Genomic DNA, 10,024 nt, shown 5'->3' with positions numbered 1-10,024 from the left:
TAAACATAATCAAAAGTAGTTAGAATCTTCATAAGGAAAATTTTTGAAAATGAAGGATAGAACAAGGAAAAGATATTGATTAGATGCATCTCATTCCTAATCAAGATCCACCTTTCAAATGGGATAAGGATCAAACTGTTAATCATTCATTTGGTGTCTGGGATATTCAGAGTTTCATCTCTATTGACACTTTTTTATTTGGTGATAGTGACAGTTCTCATTGTAATAATGTTGATCTTTATTTGATGTCATGGATAATATTCGGAGTTTCATCTCTGACGACACTTTTTTAGTTAGGGATAGTAATAGTTACAATTATCCCATATACTTTCATATAGAAAACCAGATTTTTGAGATTCCATATATAAAGTTAGGGCACATGTGTTTCAACCCCTTCTTATCCGTAAAGTTTTATTGTTTGTTTAATTTGAAAAATGAACAGATCATATAAAGTCAAGATATTGCGATTTTTTTTTATAGAAAAGTTGAATTGCAGATTTTTTTATTTATTATACACACATGTATAATTTGTGAATTGTTCAGATAATTGCTTTTTTGTTGGAAGCTTACTAAAAACATATAAAAATTCAATTCAATTCTAGAGATGGAGAAAACAAACAAAAATATAATATGACCAAATGTTTCATTTTTCACAGTGCAAATTGGTCCGATCAAATTAAATCATGGTCCAACTGCGGTTCAACCAATTTGGTTTGTAATTTATTTATGTTATATGTTTCTTGATTTTTGTTACAGAGAGAGCAACTACGCTGCAGACTTCCGAACTTTCTTTCTTAGCTCTGTAAGTAGCGTGAAGTTAGCTTATGATGTATTTCCTGGTGATCTCAAGAACATTGTAACGAAGGATGTTAATGAGCATGCCTAGAAAAGATTGTAAGCCTTTTGGTCATTCATGGCAAGAGGTCAACCTAACCACCACTTATCTTTTAAAAAAAAAAATTGTTCCATGAAAACTTTTGACTTTTCTTCTTAAATTATTAAATTATCTATATAATAAAATACAACGGTGAATCTTATATTTTACTATAATTTTACAAGGTGGGATAAATAAGTGGGGTTCACGAATCGTATTTTATTACCTTTCTTCTTCCTCCTCTTTTTTAGGAAAATCTTTCAATGCTATTCCTTCTTTCAATTATATATACTTTCTTTAATTTTATTATCTTTTTTCTCTTCCCTCGTTTTTCAATAATACCCTTGTACTTTTATTATTTTTTTCTTTATGTGCTCTTTACATCAAAGAGGATGTCGTGCAACTCTAATTTTTTCAAGTAAGGGATTAGCATTTTATGTCCAATGTTTCTCTATGAACAACGGTAAGAAAGTTTAAATTAAATAATTATTGATTTGGTTATTAAAACATTGATTTCTTAACATTATTCCTTTAAGAAAATCTTCTTATTATATATTTAAATGCAACAACAACAACAGGGTTTTCATATCTTAATTGCATGATTTTATTTTTAAATACCACACAATTTGAAAAAAAAAAAAAAAAACTTTATAAAAATGATATTTGATTATGAAAGTAAAACCCTTTTTCTTATACCCACGGACTAGCATCATCTCAACTCATATTTATTTCAAAAGTTTCAAAATATTAAATGCAAAAAATGTCATTTGATAATGACAACATAACCCTCAACAAAACGTCATAAGAGTACTGTTAAGGAATATGAATGGAAAATACAGATGTTGAGATGCTCATTAAGACTTGAAAGTTAGCATTAGCGTATGCCTTTTTTTTTGTGTGTGAGACAAAAATAATTAATTGAACATAGTAAAATGAAACTTGCTAATGGAACAGATCAAACATGAAAACCATTACATTTGTTGAATTCTTATAAGAATGATATATGAGAAAATTATTTTAAAAAATTGAATTAAAAATTATTAATAAAAAAAGTAATATTTTTTTTATAATTGTCAAAAGGAACCTAAATTGACACTTCAAGTGCCGATTTTATTTTTTTTAAATAAAAAATTCAGCATTTTAAGTGTCGAAATTTTTCTTTTTTTTTTTAAATTAAAGTACCCAATTTTCTTTTCAAATTTTGTAGGTTTAGATTTGAAAAAAAAAAAACACAAAAGAAAAGGAAATGCTAAATGGAAATTGTTTTTGGCGTGTTGGCTCACAACCCAACAAACGTTTGACATGTGGTGTAATGACATCAACAATAGACAAAGCTTCTCTCTCTTGCCCGCTACCTAAATATTTATTTTTTTATATTTAAAATCTTAAAAAGGGTCGTTGGGCCCACATTGATTATCACATTGACAATCGAACAACACATCCTTTTAGATTTCATGAATATATTCATATTAAAAAAAAAAATTATTTTTTAAGTTTGATCCAAAGTGTTGAAAATGGACAACCACCAAACATCCAAACTTAAAATAAAATTCAACAGTGAAAAATAACTATTAAATTTTTTTTTTGTTAAATTCATATAATTTTGTCCTCTACAACTCTATTGCATTGGATCATGTTTTTGAATGTCACAAGGTGATTAAATGAAAAAATTTGCTTGTTTTTTTTCACTATGGGCAAGAGAGAGAAAGGGCGTTGTCAAAAACAGCATCCAACCAACTCTCCTCTCTCTCATAGTGAAAAAATAATATTTCTGATTTGATCACCTTGTGACATTCAAAAACATGATCTGATACAATGGAGTTGAATAGGAAAAAATTATATGAACTTTAAAAAAAAAATAGTTATTTTTCGTCGTTGAATTGTATTTTTAAGTTTGAATGCTTGGTGGCCGTCTATTTTTAACACCTTTGATCAAGCTCGAAAATCAATAATTTTAAATTTTTTTTTTTTTTTGAATATTAATATTTTCATAAAATCTAAAAGGGTTGTGTTGTTGGATTGTCAATGTGGGCCCAACGACCCTTTCTAAGATTTAAAATCTAAAAAAATAAATATGTTGGCAGTAGGTAAGAGAGAGAAGCTCTCTCTATTGTTGATGTCAATGCGCCACATGTCTAATGTTTGTTGGGCTATGAGCCAACACGCCAAAAACAATTTTCATTTAACATTCCCTTTTTTCTTTTCAAATCGAAACTCACTGAAATTTGAAAAGAAAATTCGGCACTTTAATTTTTTTTTTTTTTTTTAATTTCGACATTTAAAGTGTCGAATTTTTTTATCTTTTAAATAAATAAATAAATTTCGGTATTTCAAGTACCGATTTAGGTTCTTTTTGACAATTATAAAAAAAATTATTACTTTTTTTTATTAATAAATTTTAATTCAAGTCTTTTTTTTTTTTTTTTAAATTTTCCCATGATATATCAAGACTAATGATAGACTAACTCGAAGAAAGCCACACGAAATTCACTCACTCAGAATGTGTGTATGGAATCATAAATCTTTTTTCCTTGAGTATCCCGAAGAAAAAAGATCTATGACTCTGTACACATGTTACTTCAGCAAGTGAATTTTGAAAGGTCTTTTTTGGAGTTGCAGTTAAGAAATTTATGTACAAAATTGATGAATCAATCGCATAACATCATATGTATTGAAAAAGCAAGCGTGAATACCAGTAGAGAGAAAATTTCAGAATGATTAGAGAGTTCGAATTTTAAGTGCTATTTCAATACACATGGCAACATGCCATTAGTTCTTCCACTTAGCACCAAATTTCTTAACAGCAAATTTTTACTCTTTTTTTAGCCAGTTTATCGCAACTCAAATATTTACCATAGAAATCATCCTAACCCAAGATCAATTCCTTGGTAAAACTATATCGATGTAGTCTATTAATTGTAAATATTTATTAGAAAGTTAGTTAATCTCTCACTACCAAAAACAAATGCAACAATTTTGATTTTCACAATAAATTAATTCTCTATTATTTTTTTTGGTCCTGCATATTAAAAAGAGTACTCGAAGTCAAACCCGTTAATTGTCCTTTATTCCTTCCGTAGAAATCCCACTAAAATGTTATATAATGGTTTTGGGTATAATCGCTACAAATTGAACATTGACCCGAAACTCATTCATTCACATTGCTCTATTATTTGGTATATTTTTCTCATTTGAAATTCAAAAACTCACATCAAATTGAGTCCGTAAGGCCATTTCCACCAGTCTCCAAATTACAGGACCTTTTGTCCTTTTTTCAACGTTTTACATGTTGTGGGCTCCATCTTTGAAATCCTATGTAGTGACATTTTTGACTTATAATCCATCCCAAATCTTATCTATAACTTCATGTTAATCCTCTTAGCTCAATCACACGTTTGCTTTCAGGTGTAACAGCTCATGACAGTTTAGATTGTTAACTTAGCAGTTTTACATGTCCCTTCTTAGTTGATAAAGTAGGATTTTTTTTTAAATCATGGGTATCCCCACCTTTCGTGTGGGACTAATCCCGCAATCACAAGCATTGCCCCTCGAAAAGTCCTACATGCAACAAGTTGAGTCAAGGGTCCGTTGGACCCTAAAGGGTGATCCTAAGAAATTCATAACTTCGTGGCGTTTCGAACGCTTGATCTATTCTTTTTGAGAAACTTATCAAGGCTCGGCCCACCACTAGGCTAACCCCTTGGGGTTGATAGAGAGGGAGATATTAAGGGTGTTTGGTTTCAATAGATTTTAATTACATGTTAGACTGTATTGTCAAGTTAAATTATGATCAAAATTATTGGAATTTTATTTCAAAATCTAGAATTAGAATCTCCTTTTAATTTGTTGATCCTATTTCTATTTATGATACAAAATATTATATAAGAAAATGTTGAAATGACACAAAGGTGACAAAAATGATGTGGTGGCACGCACATAACCGTAGATGTTTTTTTACTCGTATCTCACGGAAAAGCATTTACAGTAATGTGTGCAAGACCTCATCATTTTGTCATCTTTGTGTCACCCCTGCACGACTTTATCATATATTAAAGTGCAAAACTGACAATAACACACACACACACACACAAAAAGTAAGAAATAGATTTAAAGAGCAAACCGAATATGAGCTCAACTTGGGGAAGTTGATTTGAATGATTGATGCTAGGATGCAGTTGATATCTGAATTGTGCCATAAATTGTAGAAGACTAAAAGCAAACAATGGTGTGAAAGCTAAGAATTAATAGGCATAATGTGTCTCACTTTATTATAAAGAATCTTAATTTCTTGAGAGGAAAAACCAAAAGACATGTTAAGAGTAACGTTTTCATGGTGTTTGATGTGCTTGGCCTCACTCGACCCATACCACACATGGAAATTCAAAAGTATAAATACGTGTAAGTGAGGAAACCAAGAGCTAAGGATGAAATATATGGTTGGGCAAAGGGTCGATTTCAATTAAATTAGATAAATATCACATCTTTTGTATCCATCAATGTCTGGGTCAAAGCAGTAAACTAAAGAGTGAGAAAGCAAGTAAAGAAAGATATCAGGAGGCAGTAAATTTCTAAAGAAGCCCCGAGTATCTCCGAAAGTAAAAAGTATGACATTGAAGTTACTTTAAAAAAATTCTTTTGGCCCAATCTCCGTTCCTTTGAGACTAAAGTCGATGATTGGTTGAAATCAAATCTGCCACAGAGTGTCATCCACCTTTAATAAAGCCTCTCATCTCGTGTATTCTTTTCACACACACACACACACACACACTCTCTCTCTCTCATGGATACCGCTTGAATTAGGCAATAGAGTCATGATTAATGCACTCCGTTTCGGGTAAACAGCTGCCGTGGTAAGGGTATACATCCATAGATCTTTTCCTCGGGATACACAAGAAAAGATTTATGGTTCTATGTCAAGTATTAATCGCATGCATTCATCATTATTCTTAGGCAATATTCTAAAAAGAGACGTGATAAAATGATGCCCTATCCCGTACGCTTTCTATACCCGTTGATGTGGTAAGTGCACACAACCATACATCTTTGCGTGAATTACAATCTTGTGAGTTGAAAATGAGTTATTTATGATTCTGACCACTTTTCATTTTAATTACTAAAACGTGATTGAAATTCATAATGAAGTAATTATTTCGCAGGTTTAAAGTGAAATTGTTACTTTCAACCTGCGAGATAGCCACTTTAAAAACCTCCGAAGTCGTTATCATTCACGTTTTGGTAATTAATATGAACAGTGAGTTGGAATCGTAAATTCATCAAAAGTTGATCACTTTTTTTTTTTGTAAATATCTCTAAATCTTTTTCTTTGGGATATACAAGGCAAAATATCTACAATTATGTGCATTTGCCACGTCAACCGCATATGTGTCAATGCGTAATTTTATCATTAGTCTTTTGAAAACTCTTCATAATTTGAGTTCACGAGTTAGAATTGGCTTAGTTTTTGTTTTTTTTTTTTTTTTTTAAGATATGATTTTAAGGATTTATATTTTAATGACAGAGAGTGTCTGGACAGTAGGGGTCTCTTAAAACATCATATCTCGCATAAATCCCCCAGGTACAAGCAATACCCTACAAACCACACATATCAGGTAAGCTAAGATAAATCCTTACGGGTGACCAAGGATGGGGCTTGAACTCAAGGGGAGCGGATCCTCTATAGTATAAAAAAATATTGTTGATCTCTACAATAGTTTTGAGCGGTTGTGAAATGTCTACATCAACAAAACACTAAATCTACCTCTTTATCTCTCTATGATATTATCATTTCTTGGGGAATTCAACTGCAAAATTGACCAGGCTAGTATCCAATTAATATAATCTTAAAATAAAAAAGTTAATGTGATTCATTTTTAAGGATATTAGGGATCCAGTCAGGTGTCTCTTACCTAACCAATGTCAGGTTGGCACCCCCATTTTATGCCACATGGCAATTTTTTGGAGCCTTACTGAACATATGGATATGCGGTCCATTCCTTGGTGAACCTACGTACCAAAAATCATAGTGTATCCGCTAGATCTAATCTATTAAAAAGAATTTAAATTCAACCATTAGAAATCATTCTTAAGGCAATGATATAATCAATGGGTACACATCACCAATAAAATTGATCTTTTGTGCGTAGATTCACCCAGAAACGAACCACATATCCATACGGTTAGTGGGTCACCAAAATGCCACATGACATAAAATAAGATGCCACTTGGGTCACCAAAATGCCACATGACATAAAATAAGATGCCACTTGACCTTGGATAGGAACGGGACACCCTGACTTGATACCTGCTAACATATGAATAATGTATGGAATCCGCAATGCTTTCACAATCCTAAGGGGGATGCCTCACCCTATTATCCCTCTCCATACAAATGGATTATTGGCTCTAGAAAGAGGAACAAGAGTTGTCTCTTGATTCTAGATTAAATAAGATCCAGTTGGACTACATTTGATCTATTCGCCTAGTTCAATCACTGTAAAGGTATTTTTTCCAATATTAAACCTTAGATTCAGGTCAGAGTTAGTAAGGAGCTGGTGGGGGCAATTGCCCCCACAGAATTTTGAGACACCCCTATTTTTTCAACTAATTACATGTTTCATTTGTCCCCACTCCCTCACCTCTCTCCCCATTTGTTGATGACATTGCGTCTGCACCGGGCCTTCTCATATACTAATTGAAAATGACATAAATATCCTTTTCTTCAACTAATTGCAAAAAAAACTTTTACATTTCTCCCTAAAATCATTCATCTTCAAGTTCTTCAATTATACAAATAACCATAGTTTGCCCCCTCAACAAGAAAATCCTGGCTCTGGCCCAGTTTAGATTAACGTATGGGGAACAAATTAAGACATATTTAAAATTTTATATCGTCATTTATAATTTTACGTTTCAATTTTTCAAACTCTTTATTTTACGATCAATCACATAAACAACTACTATGTACTCAAAGTAAGAACACAAGATTTTTTTATGGTGATGGAATCAACCTTTGAGCCATCCATTTTTCTCATCCACCCTTTGTAATCGCTGGCCTAGAAGGACTCATCCTCCTTGATAAATTGAAACTGCCCAATATTAATGGTCCTCTCAATTTGCTAACCATTAAAATAAATTAGGAGTTTTAATTTCCATTTTGGGACCTTTTCCCAAATCAGTTAAGATCATGTCACATAGGGGGTTATAGATGGATTTGACGCAAATCTTGATATATGTGCCAATCTGATCCTTTAAATCTATAATTGATCAAATCTGTCTCGGGATTTGCACTATTGACTCTCCTTCGTTTTCAAGCGGATTACATGCACTCCTTGAAAGTGGTCTTCTACGAATAGCTTAGCATAAAATAAAGTAGAAATGATTGACATATCCCCAGCTTCAAATTAACAGTGGTGTATTCATCATTAAAATATTTATGCGATTGATTTGTTTATTTTTTATTTTTTCACAATTAATTTGGGAAGCCATTTCCCAGATAACATTTATCAGGTTTCAACCGCAATGGTGGATTTTTTCTAAAATCTCAAGATCATTAAAACTCGAAAAGTAGCCCAATAAGCATTTCAAGTAGTTAAAAACTATTAGATTTAAGCCCACATCGGATACTTATTGTCTTGTCTCTATCCTTAAACTCCTGGGGGTCTCTCCACTCATTGTCAATTGATTTTGAGTTAAACCCTCAAATTTATCATGATATCAAAGTAAATCTTTATTTCCTACACATGATTTAGCCCAATCTAGGCCACACGTGTAGGGACGTGTTAAGTTTAGTCTCACATTAGACACTTATTGTCATGTCTCTATCCCAAGTGGTTAATGTAAACACATCATTTATTTATTTAACCTAAGATTCATATGTTTACATAATTAAACCCAAATCCATAACAACGAACACAATGCGATCAAATTGAAGAATTATTTTATTAATGCCGAAGGCTCTTCAACACAAATATTCAAGGCTTGTCAATCGAATAGATATAATCAATGTCGGCCCCAAGTTCCCTCCTCTTCAAGCATTCCTCCTTCCCAAATCCTTCACAACTTTCTTCAACGTACTCCACCTTAATTTAACCATTAAAAATAAAATAAACGAAGATGAAGAAATAATTAGATAAATAAAAGGAAAAAAATTCAGCATGGTAAGAATTCGGCAGTTTTAAAGTGACTATTTTCAATTTGTCACTTTAAACCTAAACCTCTGAATTCGTTAGCGTTCACATTTTGATAATTAAAATGAACAGTAATGAGTCAGAATTGTAAATTTATTAAAAGTTGATCACTTTTTCGTAAATATCCCTAAATAAAATCACCTAAAATACAAAAAAAAAAAAAAAAAAAAAAAAATTGAACATAACCCATCAAATAAAATCGATATTAATTAAGGTAGAAAAAGTGGTTTTTTTTTTTAATCAAACGAAGCAACGTACCCCGTATTGGATTTTTCCAAGAGAAACCTTGGGAAGTGCAGGCTCAAGGCGAGCTGCGTAAGTTAGCGAGACGAAGAGGAGAAGGGCTATGATGAACAGGGATGTGGATTTAGACATTTTTGTGTCGAAATCTTCAACTTGGAAACCAAGTAGAGATGGGAGAAGAGAAAAGGATGAGAGAATTTATTTATAGGGAGAAACAGAGAAGACTCATGTCTCAAATAGTAAATATCAAATCTTTTGGTAATAAATATTATGGGCTGAGATGAGAAGGAAAAAAAAAACGGCTAGATTTCGTATGGATGAGATAAGTTTGACACAGTAGAACTTTCCTATTTTGTAAACGTAAAATTAGGGACTGAAACGGATCCGTTTTCATACGTGGAGATTCGTTGGCATTTATGAATTGAAAAGTGCTGGACTGACACAAACGGAGACAAAAGTGACACAAATGACGTGGTGGCACGCACGTAACCGTAGATGCTAATGTGCACGACACCAGGTGTTTTTGTCACCTTGTGTCACCCGAGCACGACTGGAATTGGATTTATTATGTCTAGAAGATGGATTGGGTCAAAAATTTTGAGAGTAAAAATGAAAACAAAAGTTACCAAAAAAAGAATTGCAAGTAAGGTTTAAAATTATTCGAATTTTATCTCAAATCCGAATTTAGCAAGTTTGATTTCTTCAAGTATATTTGAATTAA

General features: G+C 32.1%; 1 long non-coding RNA gene across 1 annotated transcript; it reads right to left on the bottom strand.

Annotated features, from left to right (window-relative positions):
• Positions 1–8,704: 8,704 nt before the first annotated feature.
• Positions 8,705–9,535, bottom strand: LOC147406984 (uncharacterized). Its single transcript, XR_015175804.1, has 2 exons — positions 9,319–9,535; positions 8,705–8,952 (listed from the first exon to the last, which is right to left on the bottom strand). It is a non-coding gene; the product is annotated as an uncharacterized LOC147406984 (long non-coding RNA).
• Positions 9,536–10,024: the final 489 nt, after the last annotated feature.

This window comes from Akebia trifoliata, chromosome 3, assembly GCF_017979445.1.
Source record: "Akebia trifoliata isolate Shusen 1 chromosome 3, ASM1797944v1, whole genome shotgun sequence".
NCBI lineage: Eukaryota > Viridiplantae > Streptophyta > Magnoliopsida > Ranunculales > Lardizabalaceae > Akebia > Akebia trifoliata.
The sequence above is the reverse complement of the archived record's forward strand: the minus strand, read 5'-3'. Positions and strand labels throughout refer to the sequence as shown.